This window comes from Tenrec ecaudatus, chromosome 11 (genome assembly GCF_050624435.1).
Source record: "Tenrec ecaudatus isolate mTenEca1 chromosome 11, mTenEca1.hap1, whole genome shotgun sequence".
NCBI lineage: Eukaryota > Metazoa > Chordata > Mammalia > Afrosoricida > Tenrecidae > Tenrec > Tenrec ecaudatus.
In genome coordinates, this window is record NC_134540.1 from 82,877,265 (window position 1) to 82,897,940 (window position 20,676).

The following is a 20,676-nucleotide window of genomic DNA, read 5'->3' on the forward strand; positions in this document are numbered from 1 at the left end:
TTGCCAGATAATGAACGGAAATTGTCCCACCTGTGACTTCTCAACCATTGGTCCCAGCTGTGTCCTTCAGAATCAAACAAGATGAACCCATGCCATTCCTCGGTTCCAGTGCAGCTTCGGTGCTCGCTCTCCGTTGACAACGTTTCTAGTTACCATCCACAATCAATTTTAATCCATCCTTATACAAGTAGATCATGCTTCCAAGATTATTTACATCTGAGAGCAAGAAAGAAGTTGAAAACTGACTTTGAGAGTTAGGTTAGGTTCTTCCATAATCAACATAAAAAATTTTACAGAGTATCAATACTAAACAGTCAAGGTTATTCTATGTCCACAATGGAAGAAGAAGAAAGCAGAACTACTTCCTGGTCATGTCTCAGCAGAAGACAGGAAAAAATGATAACCACCTTTTTCCCTGCTAGCATGCATGACTGTTGCTTCTTTACCAAAGACCGCTCTATCCCCATTTAGCCCTTCTGGCTCCAAGATAAAAATAGTGATGATGCCTTGATCATCAGGTTGAATCTGCTTCCTACCACACTCAATCCAGACTCGATCGTCTCTGTTTGCAATAGTCTCCAAAATCCTTTAACAAAAGTCCATCCCCTGAAATGAACCCATCCATCCTTTCCCTTGCTGAGATAACCTATCATTTCCATGTGGTTTGTTTGCTATCTTGTTGCATCATCGCTCATACTTTTGACTGTGTATGTGTTTTGTTTTGTTGTTGTTGTTGTTTATCATTTGAGGACACTTCAGCCCAGCTGGTGTACATCTTTCTTATACCACATTTCTGAGGAATGCATCTTTATGTGTAGTCAGTTCAACACAGAAACAAGCAATATTCTCATACACATGCACACATTAGCAATGATACCTGGTTTTCTTGATGAAAAACAATGTTTTATTTTATATGTTTATATTATATTAGGAAAACGCACAGCCATCAAGTCAATTCTGACTCATAGTCACTCTACAGGACAGGGTAAAACAGCCCCTGTGAGTTTCCAACACTGTAGATCTCTCAGGAGTAGAAAGTCCTATCTTTCTCCCATGGCATGGCTGGTGATTTCAAACTGCTGACCTTGTGGTTAGCAGCTGAATGCATCACTGCTACACCACTAGGACTCCATATTAGGAGAAAGGAGATTCAAAATCAAACCACAGAGCTCTGTGGATAATAGACTGCAGTGAAGTGCAATCCTAAGACTATAATCAGATTTCTAATTATTTTTGAAATATCTTCCATGGTTGATAATAGCACTCTCAGGTGACAGAGAAAGATTATTGCTCTCCCAAATCTGAAACTTCTTTCAGAAATCTTTAGAAAACTGAAATATATATGAGTTTATATGCTTGTATATATTTACATGAATGTATGCATATATATATACACACATAGATATATGAACAGAAAAAGGAGTCATGGGTATGCTCAAATGAAGATATGCTTGCATGTTGTGTGTGTGTGTGTACAAGTATGATTCAGAATGCTTGTAAAAAATGGAATTAAAGACCATGGAAATTTTTCATAAACTCTTTGAAGCTTCCATATATGTACATATCCACATGACAGTATTCTGAAGCAAAATGTTACGTATATTGTATATAAAATCGAATAGGCTTCAGAATTGGCTATGAGCCGATATTCACTCTCCTGAAACAACCATTTATGTGGAAATGTTAAGCATAGGAAATTGAAAATCAATACTGAATAATTTAACTCAATTACTAGCTTTACTACATTAGCAGTAGCACATTAATTTCATTTATCGATCTAACCTACAAAACTAGACTAGGCATATTTTTTCATGTTGGCAGTCAACCTAAATAGGGCAGGGAAAAGCAAGATTTTTTTTTTTTTCCGTCACACTGACCATTCCCAGGTTTGAACGAGATCAATTGATTTCATCAAGGCACCAGGACTTCCATGAGTTATTCCCCTTCAAGCGACTGGCACTTTGTTTCACATTTATAGATGGCTTCATAGTCCCCATACTCTTACAATCAGAATGTTTAAAAACAGAAAAATTATGAATACTTACAGTGATTACATAAAAAGCCAGGGGAAGACCTAAATATAAAGAAGCACCCCACAATGCTGGTCTTGTGAGGCACACAATCATCTCCATGGACCCAAGGCTGAGTCCCTCCCAAGCCCCACATTCAGCATCAAGACTGCTGAGCCAAGGAACATAGAGTGCAGGGTTACAGTGTAACTGTGGATAGTAAAAGGATGACAGAAAAAACACTCTCAAATGATATACAAATGAACACTAGTCATGTGAAAAGGTGGTTAACATTATTAGTCATCAGGGAAATTAAAATAAAGTCATTGATTTTAGTTTAAGATATCATTTCACATCCGCTCAACTCATTATGGCCCGCCCTATAGGACAGAGGAGAACTGCTCTATTTACAATGTTTTGAGAGTGTAAATCTTTTGAAAAGCAGACAGCCTCAGCTTCTCTAGCAGAATATCTGTTAGTTTTCAACTGTCTGCCTTCCTTAATCCAAGTAAATTAAAGTAGAATTATAAATGTAATAAACTAATCTGAATCCACAAAATAGAAATATTTTCCATATAAACCTAAGCCAATCATACCAATAATTATATTATATATTAACTAATTAAACACTCCTTTTAAAAAGATATCAGAAGCTGAAAACCCCTACAACAAGCCATCTATGAAAGACATACTTTAAATATAAAAACACAGATTAGTTAAATCTAAATGGATTGAAAATATACCACATAAAGAGTGCAAGAAGAACTCAGTAAATATGTTAATTTCATGCATAAAAGATATCAAAAGCTCATTCATCAAGAAGATGCAAAAATCAAGAATGTGTATTTGTAAACAATAGAGTTTCAAAATACATTAAGCTTTTTTCCTTTCTTTGTTAGGTTTATTCCTAAGTATCACATGTATTACATGTATTCCTAAGTATTACAACTTAATACTTAATGAGTCTATTGTATATTATAGTTTTCTTGATTTCTTTTCAAGAGCTCTCTCCATAAGCATACACGAAAATGTTTAATTTTTGTATGTTGATCTTGTATCGTACTATTTTACTGCATCTTTTCACTGTTTCCAACATTTTTTGTGTAGTAGTCTTTGAGGTTTTCTATATATAAAATTATGTTATAAATAACATTAAGTTGTAGCGACTCTAGCGACTCTTTGTACAACACAGTGAAATGCTGCCCGGTCCTGCTCCATCCTCAATTGTTTTTTATATTTGAGCCCATTGTTGCAGCCACTGTGTCAATCCATCTCATCAAAGGCCTTCCTCTGTTTGCTGTCTACTCCACCCACATGATATCTCAGGGACTAGTTTCTTCTGATTACTTGTTCAGGGGACTTCAGATGAAGTCGCACCATCCCTACCTCTAAGGAGCAATCTCACTGTACTCTTTTCAAGACCGACCTGCTTGTTCTGTTTAAAGTCCATGATGCTGTCCACAAGGAGGTAGGTACCCAGAAGAAACCCAGAGTTTTGTTTTGTTTTCAAATCTATGTATTTACATTTTTTAACAAAACAACCATATCACCTTCAAAGTACTCTCCATTACACTTAATATATGTCAAATCTGCTATTCTGTTCTTAGAAACATTTCTGAAACTCATCTGTTTGGATGGCTGACAGCACGTCCCTCTTTTTTTTCTTGACCTCTTCGACCTCATCAGATCACTATCATTTAATTCCCCTCTTCATTCCGAGATACGAAAATAAGTCCACAGACAGAGGTCAGGTGAGTCAGGTGCATGGGGCAAGAGAGGCATGCTGTTTTTTGTCAAAACCTGGCACACTGAGATGGCTGCGTGAGCAGGTACAGTGTCCAAGTGGCAAAACCAATCGCCTGTCTGCACAAATCAGGCCTTTTTTGTCTCACACTATTATGCAATCTTTTCGGGACCTCTAAATAGAAAGCTTGACCAGCAGTCTGACCTGGTAGAATAAATTCCAAATGCACTATCGCCCTCACATGAAAACAAATAAGCATCTTCTTGATCTTTGATTTGACTTGATGGGTTTTTGTGGGGTGAGGTGACCATAGTGTCTTCCACTGGCTTTCTTTATACTTGTTTTCGGGGTCATGAGAGTAGCACCACGTCTCGTCACCAGTAATGACCCTGCGGGGGGAAAAAAGACTGAGCGTTTCAAAGCTGTTCTTTCAAAGCACAGCATGTTTCCGCTGATGCTCTTTTTGCTGCTCAGTCGGAACCCGAGGCACATATATCCCAGTGACCCTTCTCATTCCCAAATCTTCAGTTAAAATTCACTGAACCAAGCTCCAAGATAGTCCAGATAGCTTCCCCATCTCTTTAATGGTCCACTGTCAGTCTTCAAGCACAGTGCACGAATTTTGTCAACATTTGTGTCCGTTCGGGAAGTTGATGGATGTCCAGAATGAGGTTTGTCATCAATCGACATTTCACCCTTTTTGGAATGAGAAAAACCCTCATACACTTGAGTTTTTTCCACAGCACTGTCCTCATAAGCTGTGCTCAACATCACAACAGTTTCTGCAGCATTTTTCCTGAGCAAGAAACAGCGCACTAACTCAGGGTGACTTGTTCTATGCTGTCCATTATTTTAGGGTACCTCCTTGTATATTCTTCACCAACACCATAGCTCGAGTGCATAGATTTTTCCTCAGCCTTCCTAATTTAATGTCCAACTTCCACATGCATGAGAGCTGATTGAAAAACATGGCTGTGTCAGGCCCACCTAAGTTCTCAAAGTAACATCTTTGCTTTTACAGAAGTCTTGTGCAGTTTAGTTACCCAACACAATGTATAATTTAATCTCTTTGCTCCACTTCCAGAGCATCAATTGTGGAGCCAAACAAAAGGAAATCATCGAGATATCATCTACAAATAGTGAGAGTTTCACGTATTTGCCAATCTGAAATCCTTTGATTTATTTCTGTTATCTAATAGCTGTGGTAAAGAATATCAGCACAATGTTGTGTAAGAATCATCATGAGGAGGATCCTTGCTGGTTGATATAGGGCTTTTATCGTGTGAGAAATGTTTCTTCTATTCTTATTTTGTTGTATGTTTTTATCAGGAATGAGTATTGGGTATTTAAAATGCATTTACTGAATTATATAATATGATTATGTGATTCCTATCTATTTTTTGTTTATATGGTGTTTTACATTGATTTTTTTATATTGATTGTTTTTCTAATGTTGAACCATCCTTGCCAACGTGGTACGAGTCCCACTTAATTATAAAGTCTTATATTTTTTAATATATTGCTCGGGTCTATTGGCCAGGATTTTGCAAAGAATTTTTGTATCTATTCTCATAAGGGATGTTGGTCAGTAATTTTCCATCTTCGTAATAGCTTTGTCTAATTTAGTTATCAGCGTTATGGCCAGTTTATGAAATGAATGTAGAACTTTGCAGTCCTGTTCTATATTCCAGAATAGTTTATATATAATTGTCTACTCTTCTCTGAATGCTTTGTAGTATTCCCTAGTGAAGCTATTTAGCCTTGGACATTTTTTTGTTGGAAGTTTTAAAATTCTTTTGTCTATTTATTCTTTTGCTATGGGTCTGTTCAGGTTGTCTGTACCATGTTGTGTCAATATGGGTAGGCAAGGTGTTTCTAGAAATTTGCCCATTTTATATGGACTTTCAAATTTATTGATGTTCAGATTTTCATAGTAATTTTTTTATTTCATTTGGTTCTCCTGTGACTTCAGCCTTTCATCTCTTACTTTTGGTGTTTGTATGTTCTTTTTCTTTTCCTCTGTTAAGTTTTCCAGTCGCTTAACAATTTCTTTAATCCTGTAGAAGGAATGAACTGTTTGCCTTGTTGAATTTTTATATTGTTTATGTTTTACAATTCATTTCTACAAAGAAATCTACAAAACAGTATTACAGGAAATCAAAAAGGTATATGTATATAGAGGAATATGGCTGCATTCATGGATAAGAAGGTGTGTCATCATGACACAATCCCAATCCAGGTCCTCTTTATTCGTTAAGGAAACTGAAGAATGATTACTAAATCTATGTGGTGTGGGAAAATATTCAGAATAAGCAAAGAGCTTCAGAAAAAAGAATAAAATAGGAGACCTCTCATATCCTGATCCCAAAATTTATTACACAATTATAGTATTTAAAAACAGCTTGATACCAGTACAATGACAAATACATAGACTAATAGAACAGAATAGAGGACTCAGAAATAGTTCTATTGAATTATAGAAATCATATTTAACAAAGAGCCAAAAACACATTAAATCAGAAATAGTTTCTTCAAATGGTGCTGGCAAAATTGGATGTCCATCCATCCCCTTACAGAAGGGTCTCAGGGAGGAGATGAGCTAGTCAGAATGCGATGTAGCAATCATGAAACACAACTTTCCTCTTTCTCACCCCCCAACTATCATGATCCCCCTTATAGCACCTGTGAGGATCACATTGTATCAAAGCAAATCACCTCAGATTTGTCCCTAGACCAGTCTCCAGTGCCTTGCTGGCCCTTTTACTGTCATTAGAAAAAAATTTTGCCTGGAAAATTTTTGTCCATGGTATCAAAAAAGTGTCACTTTAACACAAAAAGAGTTTTAGACCAGATAAATGACAGCGACAGTGAGTTAGAATTACTCGCAGAATTGAGCAATAGCGGTTCATGTGGAAATTCATCATATGACACTGATCAGATAAGTGACGACAGTGACGATTCCGCACCTGAGCTCAGCGATGTGCGAACTTGGTGCTCTATTTTCTGCGGTACGGATCAGGCATCTCCCCCAAGATTCCCGTTTATTGGAGCACCTGGTGTGAAAGTAGATGTTGACCACAACAACCCTTTGGTGTACCTACAATTATTTCTGCCAGATGAGGTCATTGAAAAAAAATTGTTACAGAGACAAATCAGTACAAAGAGCAACAATCCGCTACTCTGCTTCATAAGTTTTCAAGAAGCAGAAAGTGGGAACCAGTGACCAACGATGACATTTGGGAATTTCTGGACCTAATAATACTTCAGGGAGTGGTGGGGAAACCCCTGCGGAAATGGTATTGGACCACCAATACATTACTTGCAACTCCATTTTTTGGCACCGTCATGTCAGAATACAGATTTCCCTGATTATACTTTTTTTCACTTCACAAACAATGAAGAATTTGGGTACATAATTAGACCACCAAGGAGGTGAAAGGCCCTTTGCAGCACATAGATACACCACCAGATGTAACAAACAAACACACACAGTAGAGAACAGAAGAGATGACTGGGGCCGACTAAAAATAAGACACTATGTGCACCAGAAGACTTATCAAAGGGTTATCAGAAGAGGATCCATAAAGTGGGGAAAAATCTTTGCAAGGACAAAACAGACAAGCGACTAACATATAAAACCTGTAGGAACTGCAATGTTTCAATAAGAAAAGGATGAATGACTCAATTTAAAAATGATCAAAGGATATAAACAGATAGTTCAGCAATGATGACACTCAAATAGAAAACAAACATATGAAGAAGTGCTCACTATCACTAGCCATCTGAGAAATGTACATCAAAGCAATATTGAGATACCACCTTACACCAACAATGGCAGCCAAACTAAATATAAATAAATACATATTGGAGAGGGTGCAGAGAGACTGGAACTCTCCTATACTGGTGGTAGGTGTGTAAATATGAACGACCACTGTGTAAAGCAAGAGATGCTACCTCAAACAACGAAGAATGGAAATTCCATGCAATCCAGGAAACCGTCTAGTGAGTATATCCCCCCAAAAGTAAGCCATAGCAAAACAGACATGGAATATCTCTGTTCAGTGCAGCACTGTTCACAGTAGCAAGAAGATGTAAGCAACCTAATGCCTATCAACAGGAGAACGGTTAAAGAAGCTTTAGTACATACACACGATGGAATACTATGCATCGCTAAAAATGAGGAAAGCAGGAAGAGTCTCATGGCATGGCCAGACCTGGAGAATATCATGCTGAGTGAAATCGGTCAATCACAAAAGAATAAATATTGTATGAGACCCCTGTTCTTTAAAAGACAAACAAATCCTTCCATACCATAGGGAAAAGACTTTGAAGATTATCCAAGTGGGGAGGGAAAGTAAGGAATGATAAAGCAATAGGCTAGGGGGTTGACAGCTATTAAGCTGAGTGAAGGGCAAGAGAGTAATGCACAAGAGAAAGAAGAAAGAGCAAAGAAAGGAAAGGGGCAGGGTAAACTATTGAGGGAGGGTGAACTGATTTATTTTAAACTGTTGGATACAAAATTAATGATCTAAAATACAACACCCCCACCTAATTCTCAATAAAGTGTTTAAATTCATGAAGCAAAAATTGATAGAACAAAAGGGAGACCGTGGCTATTTCACAAGCTTTACAGGAGATTTTGAATGCTCTTCCTTCCTCAAATGAAATAAATACTGGACAAAACTCTAGTAAGACACACCAGGTCTGAATAATTACACACCCATACCATGTTAACAAAGGTAGGTCACCTGTTACAACATAAAACAAGTCTCAATTCCTTTTAAATGGTTGAATTCATGCAGATTGTGTTCTCTGACCAGATGGAATAAAATGAAAAAAAACACTTAGATATCTATTGGTAAATCCAAAACTTAAAACATAAAGACATATTTAATGCGTAGGTCAAAGAGGAAATTAAGGGCATATTGGAATATATTTTGAATTAGTGATAAGGAAAATACTGAGTTATTTACTTTCTATTGCTGTGGCAAAAAATGGTTACAAACATTGTCACTTAAAATAATACAATACTACTATCTTACAGTTTTGGAAGTGAGAGATCTGAAATCAGTTTCATGTAGTGCCATCAGGCCTGATTCCTGCTGGGTCCTCTGAGGAAAGAACCTATTTCCTGATTCAGCTTCTAGTATCCTTCTGTATTCCTTGGTGTAAAACTCTTCACCTTCATCTTCAATGGACACGACTCTCCCTCGGCTTCCATTAGCGCAGCATGTCTTCTCTGAAACAGTCTCTTCTGTGTCCTCTTACAAAGTCTCTTGTGATTATACTGGGTACATCAGATAACCCAGGATAGCCTTCAATTTTAAAATCTTTCATTTAAATACAGGATATCATTTTCCATTTAAGTAACATTCATAGGTGCTGGAAAGCACATTTGATGGCCATAATATAGCCTACCATACGTGTTATCATTTGTGGCTGACAGCAGGGGCAGATGTTAGAGGAAATATTATATCCTTAAATGTTTATATTAGAGAGAAAAATCTAAATTCCCTACTGTTTGACCTCAAGGAGTTAGAAAAAGAAGAGCAAGGTAACTAGAAGAAAGAAATCGTGAAGGTATTATCAAAATTAATAAAATTAAAAATAGGCCAAAAAATAGGGGGAGGAGGTTTTAAACTTAAAAACTCACTGCCATCAGTTCAATTCTAACCCATGGTGACCCTGTTGGCCAGGGCAGAAGTGTTGTTTTTTTTCCGTTTGTTTCTGAGGTTATAAATCTTTATGGGGAGCAGAAAGACCAATCTTTCTAAAATGCTGACCTTGGAAATAGCAGCCCAATGTTATCCACAACATATTATGACTCCTCAAATAAAGCCAAGAGCGATCCAATTAAAGACATCAACATAGCTGATAAACCCTAGCTAGCCTTATTAAAACTAAGAAGAAGAGGGAGACAGAGAAAATGCACCACTAACGGGAGAGCAACAGAAGTTCTGGCTATAGGTGAGCATTAAAAGAGAACATTGTTATCAAACACATGCTAATAAATTTGACAAGCAATCTGGATGACCTAGAGCAACTTTTGTGGAAGACACAGATATCAAAATGTAATCAATAGCAAACAGGATAATTCTATTTCTACTGAAGAAATGATTCACAATTTAAAATCTTCCAACAAAGAAAATGAAAATGGCAGGGCCACGAATGGAGGGTGAGCACCACAGTGGGACAGGAGGAAGGGGAAAGGAAATAGAGGAAAGAAGTAGGAGGCAAGAGCTAATTATAGAGGTGTAGCTAAAGGCATGAAGACGTGTATTATGATGAAAGGGATAGAGGCCAACGTACATATATTTATATGTTGGGTATTGATATAGAAGACAGATTTGGGGCTTCTAGTCAAGACCTCCCTAAACGCCAGATCATTTTGTTCTGATAACCTGGCACTCATTGATACTTACCTTCCCAACACAATTGCTGAAGACAGCATTATGGGTGCATAAGCAAATGTAGTGAAGAAATCAGATGGTACCTGGCTATCAAAAGATATAGCATCTGGGGTCTTAAATGCTTGAAGTCAAACATGTGGCCATCTAGCAGGGAAGCAACAAGGGCCACATGGAAGAAGCACATCAGCCTGTATGATCAGGAGGTGTCAATTGGATCTGGTATCAGGTATCAAAAGATCCAAAACAAACAATTATATGGGTGTGGGAGAGAGAGGTTGGAGTGGAGACCCAAAGCCCATCTGTAGGCAATTGGACATTCCGCCCCACAGAAGGGTTACCAGGTAGGACAATTCAACCAGGGTGCAGTACAGGACTGACGAAACACACATGATCCCTCTAATTCTGGAATGCTTTCTGCCCCCACTGAAGTGACCCAGTTCTACTTTACAAATCCAGCTAGACGGGAGGATACACACTGGTACAGATAAGAACTCCAGATACATGGAATTAGGACAGATAAAACCCTCATAAGCTTTTCTTTTTGTTGTTGTTGTTTTGTTTTGATGGTTTATTTTGCTTTGTTTTTGTTTTTGTGCTTATTATTGTCTCTGCATGTCTATCTAGATAAGATGGGCAGGAAAAGCAATCCAGAGGAGAAAACAACAGGACCAAGGGTTCTGGGGGGACATGGGATAGGGGGATGTGGGGGAAACAAAGTGGGGTTTCAACAAACCCAGGGACAAGGGAACAATATGGGAGGAGGGCATTGGATGTCTGATGGGGCTTGATTAAGGGCAATGTAGTCAAGATGAATTACTGAAACCTGAATGAAGGCCAAACATGATAGTGGGATAAGAGGGAAGTAAAAGGCAATAGAGGAAAGAACTAGGAGGCAAAGGGTATATATATAGAGGTCTAAATACAGGTATGTACATATGTAACTATGTTTATATATGACAATAAGGAAATATATCTATGTACATATATTTATATGTTAAGTATTAAGGCAGCAGATGGACATTGGCCTCTATTAAGTACTCCCTCAAGGCAAGAACACTTTATTCTAATAACTTGGCATTCCTTTTTTTTAATGAGGGCTCATACAGCTCTTATCAAAAATCATAAATTTATCCATTAGGTCAAGCACATTTGTACATATGTTGCCATCACCATTTTCAAAACATTTTCTTTCTATTTAAGCCCTTAGTATCAGGTTCTCATTTCTTTTTCCCTCCCTTTCCCACACTCCCTCCCTCACTTTGTTCTATTAACCTGGCATTTCATGATGTTCACCTTTCCAAAATGATTACTGAGGATAAAATGGGTACATAAGCAAATGTGATGAAGAAAGCTGATGGTGCCGAACTATCAAAAGATATAGCATCTTGGATTTTAAAGGCTTGAACGTAAACAAGCAGCCATCTAGCATAGAAGCAACAAAGCCCACATGGAAGAAGCACACCAGCCTGTGTGATCATGAGGTGTCGATGGAATTAGGTATCAGGCATTAAAGACCCAGAATGAAAAATCATATCAATGTGAATGAAGGCAAGTGCAGAGTGAGACTCAAAGCCCATCTGAAGAAAATTGGACATCCCCTTACAGAAGAGTCCCAAGGAAGAGATGAGCAAGTCAGGGTGCAGTGTAGCACTGATGAAACATACAACTTTCCCCTAGTTCTTTAATGCTTCCTCCCTCCCCACTATAATGACCCCAATTCTACCTTACAAATCCGGCTAGACCAGAGCATGTACTGGGGTACAGATGAAAGTGGGAAACAGGGAATCCAGGGCAGATAAACACCTCAGAACCAACAATGAGAGCACCAATACCAGGAGGGGAAGAGGAAGGTAGGGGACAAAGGGGGGAACCGAACACAATGATCTACATATAAGCTTTGCCCTGGGGAACGGACAATAGAAGAGTGGTGAAGGGAGACATAGGTCAGTGTAAGACATGAAAAAAATAATAATAATTTATAAATTATCAAGGGTTTGGGAGGGAGGGAAGGGAAAAAATGAGCCGATACCAAGGGCTCAAGTAGAAAGAAAATGTTTTGAAAATGATGATGGCAACAAATGTGCTTGACACAGTGGATGGATGGATGTTTTGTGATAAGAGCTGTATGAGCCCCCAATAAAATGATTACGAAAAAAGAACACCATTATCAAAAGTCATATGTCACACAAAGTCCATGCGAGATGTGAAACTCCCATTGGTTCCTCTCACATGGACTACTGGAAGTACTCTTTCCATGAATTCCTTGGACTAAGCAAGACAAGGAAGCAGTCCTGCAAATCCCACTTCCCCATTATCCAAATGGCCCAGATCACCAGGAATACACAACACAGCAAGGCAGAAAAAGACCGGGAAGCAAAGCTATGAAGTTCTTCCTGGCCATTGCCTGGTTTCCTTTAAAGCTACTGTGTTAGTGGAGAGAGTATCTACTTTTCTGTTAATAGAAGTATGAATACATCAAATTCCTTTAGAAAAGAAACAGAATACAAATAACTAAGTAATTAACTAAATGGACCACCACCAAAATAGTGTCAATTACAAGAAAAAGTCTCTGACTTCTTTGGTTATTATGAAGCTTAATGATATATCTGCTACACATAGGACTCACCCATCGTTCAATAAACGTTGGTTATGATTAGGAAAGCTATATAAGGGAAACACACCAGACAACATATTGGGGGTCTTCTCCTCAATGGAGCCTGTTTCTCCCTAAGCTTACCTCAGCAGGAGAGATTTACTAGGAGACTCACTCTGGCAATGGATTCCCTCGTTATTCCAAGCTCCCTTTATAAAATACCCACTTTGTGGAGGGAGGCGTGTGATCATTAATTTCATTCCCTATGATATTCTACGTATGCTGCTGAGGTAAAATAAAAATGGAAGAGAAATAATACTGTTTCAATGAAGTTAAAGCTTGGAAGAGGGCCAGAAATTCCGTCTTGTCCTGTCTTGTCCTCACTGGGACTCTCTTTTGGTCTCCCTCAAGGAAACCCAAACTGAACAGTTGTGATGGACCATTTCTTTGGGAACTAAAAACGTCGCCATTATGCAAGGACAAATCAAGGGAAGAGTCTTTTCCGGTAAATTGATGAGTAATTCAGAGTCAGAGGCAGTGCCAGAAGAGAAGCTGATGACGTAAGCTTATAAACCCCATGACCCAATCCTGTCTGATACTAAAGTAGCTCAAATGGCATAATTTATATTATACTAGCAACCAGACAGCTGGGTTAAAAGAGTGGTGGGTGGGAAGCAAACCCAGGGCACTTATTATGTTCGGTACCTTATTCGGTTTGGTGACAATTGAGAAATAACATCTCTGGGGAGCTGCTGATAAAATCCTCTGCTCTTAGTATCAAATCAAAATTCTCAGCCAGAAGCAACAGGGAATGAATGTCCTTGCAAAACATTAATTATTCTGGTGATAAAACTGTCTCATCGGTGGCCTTTAAGCAGACACATTTTTGTGATCAGAAATTCGTAAAGCATGATGTTCACTCTTTGATGTTTTCACATTTACAATTAGCCAGGAAGATGGACAAATAAGTTATCGACTTCCTAGCGTGTCCCAGTGGATGCCATCAGAATTAGAGACAGCATGCGAATTTACAGCTCTTGTCCTTCAAATTCTGGAAACTGGCACACACTTTCCAAAAGTCATGAGCATAGAAGCTAAGCCAAATGGAGGAAGTTGATTGCTTCAGCCCCATTTGGTTAACAGTAAGTCTTCCATTACGCTCTAATGCTGCAAACTACTCATCTGTCTGACAGAATGCTGGGATTCACGAAAATTAGAACAACCTTGGACCTGCCCCTTCATTGTGTTTCTTCTAAATGTGGAAGTGTTACTGGCAAGGCACAGACACCATCATCATAAGAAACAAAACATTTCTGTATACTTAGTACTTGCAGAGCTCTGGGCATGGTGATCTGGAGAGAAATCCAATATAGTTTACCTACCATATGGCCTATTTTCTGCTTGCTTTCTTATGGCAAATATACATGGCCTTCAACTGTCATTCTGTGAGCAAGCATATCATGTAATTAAAGGCTGATTTAAGGTGCTCAAAGACCTAAGGAGAAAAGAATCCATTTTAAATTAATAATAATAATGAGTATTTACTATGTGCTACATACTAAAATAAGCACAGTATAGGTATTATTTAATTCTCATAGCATTTGGAAGAGCCTTGTGCAGTGGGTTGCCAACTAGAAGACTGGTGATTTGAACCCACTAGCCCCAGTTGCTAGAGAAAGATGAGGCTGTGTTCTCCCCTAAAGAATTAGAGCGTCAGCCACCCTGTGGAGCAGATATGTTACAACTCGGAATCCACTTGATTGCTGTGAGTTTGTTTGTTCGTTGGTTGGTTTGGGGTGGGAGGAAAAGGTGGGCGCTTCATAGTAACCCTGTGATGAAGGTATATCATCATGTGTATTTCACAGATAAAGAAATTTGAGGCTTAAAAATACTTTTGTTTCTTCCCCCACCTCCCAAGTTCACAATCAGTGATTAGAAAAACAGGGTTCAATAACACATGGTTATATGACTTCAAATAAAAAACTCACTACCATTAAGTCAATACCGACCCATAGTGACCCTATAGGACAGGGTAGAACTGTCGCCTTTCAGTTTCCAGGACTGTAACTCTTCCCGGGAATAGAAAACCCCATCTTTCTGCCTGAGAACTGCTGGTGGTTTCGAACTGTAAATCTTACATATATCGGCCCAATGCATAACCAGTATACCACCAGAGCTCCTTGTGTGACACTAGTTGTTTAATAATCATCTACTTGTCACCCCGACCCCACCCGCAAACATTAACAGCAGAAACAAAGTCTAGCAAGTTTTAAGCATAAATATATATTTAGGTGAAAATGTATAAGGACTTCACCGAATGCTTTCAGGTACTTATTTATCACAACCATGTCAGTGTCCATTTTAGTACTGCTGTCATTGTTGTGTTAGTTTCAAGAGACACAAGAAGCAAAGGCACGGGTTGCTGTTATGTGACCCAGGCAGACATCTGAAATTGTCTCCGTCTTACAGTTAATGGTCCCAGTCTCCAGGAGTAGGTACCAACAGCGAGACCCAATCACGATGCTTCCTGCGTTAAAGTAGAAAAATAAATCTCAGAGAAGGGAAAATGTGAATGTGTTTTGTACAAAGGGGTTATAAAAGGCAGATATACTTTCCCTTGAGTGAGAAATTTGCCACGAGACCTGCACTCCAAGAGGAAGCTAAAGGCCCTTGAAGTAAAACCATCACCTCGACGATTATTATTGAAGATGGGGATTATCATAGATTAAATGGTATCCTAAAAAATATACATTCACTTGGCTGGACCATGATTCTTAGTGCTTTGGCAGTTAAGCAATGATGTAATCACCCCTATGATGGAATCTTCTGTGATCATCCAAGCAGTTGTAAGGGGATTAGGGTGGAATGTAGCATCCTTAGACAGGTCACTCTGATATAAAGAGACCTTACATACCGGTAGTATGGCCTGCAACACCTTTTCTCTTACAAAAGGTGAAAAGAGAGACACGTGAGCAGCACTAGAGGGTCCTGAGTACCACTGATGAAAATCCAGGGCCTGATTGATTGTTTGAACCAAGGGGTCCTTCACTAAGAAACTCGTAGACCCAAGGAAGATTAATGCCAAGAGACTTCCAAGGAATTCTGGGGCTACAGATGTTAGAAAGATCCAAGAACCTTTCCCCAAGGCTGATAGAGAGAAAAGGCTTCCCCTAATACAGGAACCTTGAACTTGAACTTCTAGCATCCCCAAATGTGGGAGAATAAATTTATATTTGTTAAAGCCATCCACTTGTGATAGTTATGTTAAAGCATCATGAGATCACTAAATTTCATTTTTTAAAGCATCTTGTTATCTTAAAAGTACTATAGAGATGACATCAAGATTTGCATTTTCCAAAGCAGTCCAAGAAAATAACAAAAGTATTTTAAACAGGGTATTGGTTGAATAAATGACACCACATTCACCCAGCGAAAGTGCTCATCGATCATTAAAATTAATATTCTAGAAGCAGTTGTTGGTGTGTGGTGTTTATACTTCTTTTTAACCTGAAAAGACATTTTAAAGAAATAACAGAGTATAGTGCCATTCAGAAATATGAGAATGTGTGTATCTGTTTATAAAGCAACATGAGAACCGGTTACATCTGAGCGGTAAGATATTTTATTGCTTTGTTAGTTTAGATATCTTTGCTGTGCTTTTATTAATGGACATATATTAATGCTATGATACCAATATATCTATTTTTAAAGCATCCTAAAATGGCAGACTCTGTGTGCAATTGATAAGACATGATAATTCTCAAGTGGCAGAAGTGCTTAGACTGGGGATTTGGTTGTGTGTATTAGGCATTCCCAGAGAAAGCTCTCCTGAGAGCCAAGCCACTGCTGTGAGTCCATCAATAAATAACCCCAACTTATAGGCTTAGTATGATCCAACTGTGGGCGTCTGAAAAATAGCAGAGTGGGGCAAAGGAGCTATTGCTTATCCAAACAGAGACTATACTGACTGTAGCTGACCTTCTGTCCGCTTTTAAACAGCTTTTGGAGGGAATTCTGTTAATACATGGGATTTTCAAAGTAGCAAAAATAAAATAGCTGCACTTGAACCCACCCATGAAATTTAACCCTGTCACTGGCAAGATCAGATTTATGATCTAAGCCAAAGAGTCAGCTGCTTCTCTCCTTAATTCACTCTGGAAGAGGAAAAAGCACATGAAATAGATCAAGATGTGTAACTCCAGAGAAATATCTTTGCCAATTACCTCATTCTATTAGCTACTGAGTATCATAAACCAGGATAAGAAAAGAAGTGAGGAAAGAAAGTACCAAGCCAAAAAATGAGTATGTACTGAAACGACTTTGAGACATAAGAAAATATGTTGGTTAGAAACCAATTCACGTGGGTCCTTCTAAAAGGTAATTTCCCAAAATACTTTCATATGTTCTAATTATAAAAAGAGTAAATAAGATCTACTTATTCCTGATATTTCATCTGCTTTCAAGTAGGACTTAAAATACAACCCAATAATGGTCATGTATGGTAGGCACTTAACTGTTAAGTGAAGAGTTGATGGCTTGAACCCACCCAGAGTGGCCTCAGAAGTCAGTGGAGGCAAACCATTTCCAAAAGGCCACAGCCTTTACAATAATATACAGTAGTTCTACTTTGAACACAAGGTTTCCATCAATCCGAATCAACTCTGTGACATCTAACAACATCACCATGATGGATTACACAAAAATAAGGTTGCATTAATGTTGCAGTCTAAGCAAATGGAAGGTAACCACTGAATTTGGACATCATGATTCCCTTGAGTAATACCCTATATGCAATTGATACACGAATACCCTCTACTGTACATTGTGAGGTACCATCAAGTCAGTTCTGACTCAAAGAGACCACGTGTGATGGAGTTGAACTGCTACATGGGATTGTCTTGGGTGTAAACATGACAGAGCAAAGATGACACCAAGTCCATTGTATAGTTTGCATTTAATCATTAAAAGTACTCCGTAAAACAGAGCAGGCATTGGTAGTATTAACTCTAATGGTCTTTTTTTTCTTTCAGATTTTTCAAGCTCTCCTCTATATAAGATCATGTTACCTATGAATAGAAATAACTTTCCTCTTTTTATTTCAGGTACTTGCCTAATTGCCCTGGTGGTGGCATGGTGGTTACACATGGAGCTGCTAATCACACTCGCTTCCATGGTCAGCTCATACATTTGAGTAATGGTTGCATTGGCCAGCTTTCTTTGCATGTACGTATGTGGTGCTTAGAATTCATTTCACCTTGTGGAGGTGGAAAGTCAGGGTGTTAATCAATCAATCAGGTCCCAGCCTGATGATACTTCCTTTAGGATGTGCCTTTTTGGGGACATTGGAGACATGTACTCTGCACCCACCAAGCTGTGACCTCCAAGCCTCCAACTTCATCTTCTTGCTTCATCTGCCAGCAATGACGGAAGTCTGGGAGTCTGCAGCCAGCTTCTGTCCCATGGACTTGGGTTGTATCACTTTCTTGATATAAAATTCTATTTTGTCACTGGTTTCATCTCTCTAGTTTAAAAGACTCAGCCTAACACAGTATAGGTATTATCCTCTCACAGAAACATTGTATTTCAAGATCTTGAGATTTCCTTTTTGATAATGAAGGAGATGCTGTTGTTTTTTAAATTTCATATTCCTGATATAGTAAGCCAGATGATTATCTGATTCAAGATGGCCAGTACTAATCTATTTTAGGTGACCAATGTCTAGAATATCTTTCTCTATGTATTCTCTTTCATTTTTGATGACTTAAAATTTTTCTAGGCTCATACAACATAAATTCAAGCTCCTATTACTTATCATTGGAAAAATTAATCCTTGGGATTGTTCTGAGTCTTCCCATTTTGAGTCGTGCCCCACCATTAAATAAAGGCTGTCCTCCATCCCAGTCATTCTGACCGACAAACCTGTGAGAAGGCAACCCCTCCTCGTCCTGATTCGAGTGCCTCCAACCGGAGAGACTCATGGGACACCACATCTAACACTGTCCTCCTAATACTCCTGAGGTTTTCGGTATCTCGCCATATTGACCGCTGCTCTTCATCAGGTTTCTCTCACCATCTCCTCAGTCATAGACAGCCAGCCCATTGCTTCTTTGTAGCCTGTTTTCAGAACAGAAGCTCCTCTTAAACCTACTGTTCTCTGGGTGACCCTGCTGGCATGTGTAATATCAGTGTCATAGCTTCTAGGGTCACAGCAACATGCAAGCCGCCACAGTTTGTCAAGCTCACACACAAGTGCGGGGAGGGGGGACTTACAGAAACTCATAATACACAAAATTGTCGAGATGTGTAGCTTTGCTTTCGTGACATAGTCTCCCTCTAGGTCTCTGTACTTCCTAAGATGATTGTCTAAGTCTCGAAACTTCCCTGAAGAATTCCATTTTATTCCATTGAAGCCAACTCAAAGGGGTAGTGTGGGCATCTGGAGGGACTCAAGTCTTGTTCCTTTTAAATAGTCTTTGGGTTTGGGGGACAAAAGGAAGGCTGAATTGGGCAAGGTCAGGACTCTAGAGTGGGTTGGGTAAAGTTTTCCATTGAAATTGTCATGGGACAACCCTTCCAATTCTGGAAGACTAAGCTGGTGCATTGTCTTGGTAAGAAAAAAAAATTCCTTAGCACAATTTTCCTGGGCTTTTTCGCACCAACACTCTAGTCAGTTTCCTAAAACTTCTCCATAATAGCTCTCCTGATTATCCTGTGTTCCTTAAGAAAATCTATCAAGATAGCCCCTTGGAAACCCGCCCCCCGCCCCCCATCACTATGCCCTTTAAAGCTAACCTCTCTGCCTTGAGCTCAACTGGCTCATGGAATCCAGTCAGAAAGCCCTGTTTAATCGGACTGGCTATTCTGTTTGTTTATTTTGTTTTGCTTTGCTTTTTGAAAGCACCCTAACAAATTAAACTTTTCTGCAACCACCCTCTTGATCACAAAAGCATGTTTAAACACATTATGTTTGAAGTGAACCAATCCCTGTATGAATTGGAATTCTAGTAACAATATTTTTTACTTACCCTCCTATATTCCCTATGAAATTTCTTCTCCTACAAGAGAAACTAATAATTTAACAATAGGAGCTGCTTAATACTAAAATATTCTTTATTATAGTTCCTAAAATATAGTTTACCTTTATTGCCCATGGATTCCCAATAAAACTTGTTACTTGGAAATCAATATATACGGCATTTTTACCATCATACATAGGCATCTACAGAGCAGTGAAAATTTTGAATTATCCACACCCACTTTCTCAGCTGAGGTTAGGATAGCTCTTTTTATTTCAGTTTTTGTATACTAAACAAGTATCCTTCTCACATTATATTTAGTGGCTCATTTTTTTTGCATTTCTGGGCTTTTTATTAGTGATTTTACTGTCGAAAATAGCCCCCAAACATAGTACTAAACATTGCTTAGTTTTTTAAAAGTGTAAGTAGGCTTTTTAAAAAATGTTTTTATGTTTAATGGAAACAACATTTGTTAAGTGAGCTTCATTCAGGCATGTGCTGTTGGCAGTGAGTTCATTGTTAATGATTCAACAGTGTACACTAAGTATTGTGTCCTTTAAAAAGAGAAAGATAAAACATGGTCATGTATCAATCTATTGATGAATGCGCTATTACAAAAAGCTGACAGTAAACTAACACTGTATTTCTTCTCAGAACAATGGTTCAGTATTCGCTAGTCAGTGCTCACAACAACTTTATAGAACACATTCCCACAAAGAGAATCAATTCTATTTAATATAACAAGTCGAAGCAAATGCTTGCAATGTATTAATCTCTTCAAATAAGCACTGAGCACAGATCATTCCTTCAAGGTATCATGACATTTGTCAAGTGAGGTAGTCAGAAGTGAACTTCTCCAGGATTCACATCCAAATGGATTCTGTATTTTAGAACTACTTGAGGA

At 38.5% G+C, this 20,676-nt stretch overlaps 1 pseudogene; it reads left to right on the forward strand.

Annotated features, from left to right (window-relative positions):
- The first annotated feature begins 6,556 nt into the window (after positions 1 to 6,556).
- LOC142460992 (PIH1 domain-containing protein 2-like) overlaps positions 6,557 to 20,676 on the forward strand; it is a 138,171-nt pseudogene continuing 124,051 nt past the window's right edge.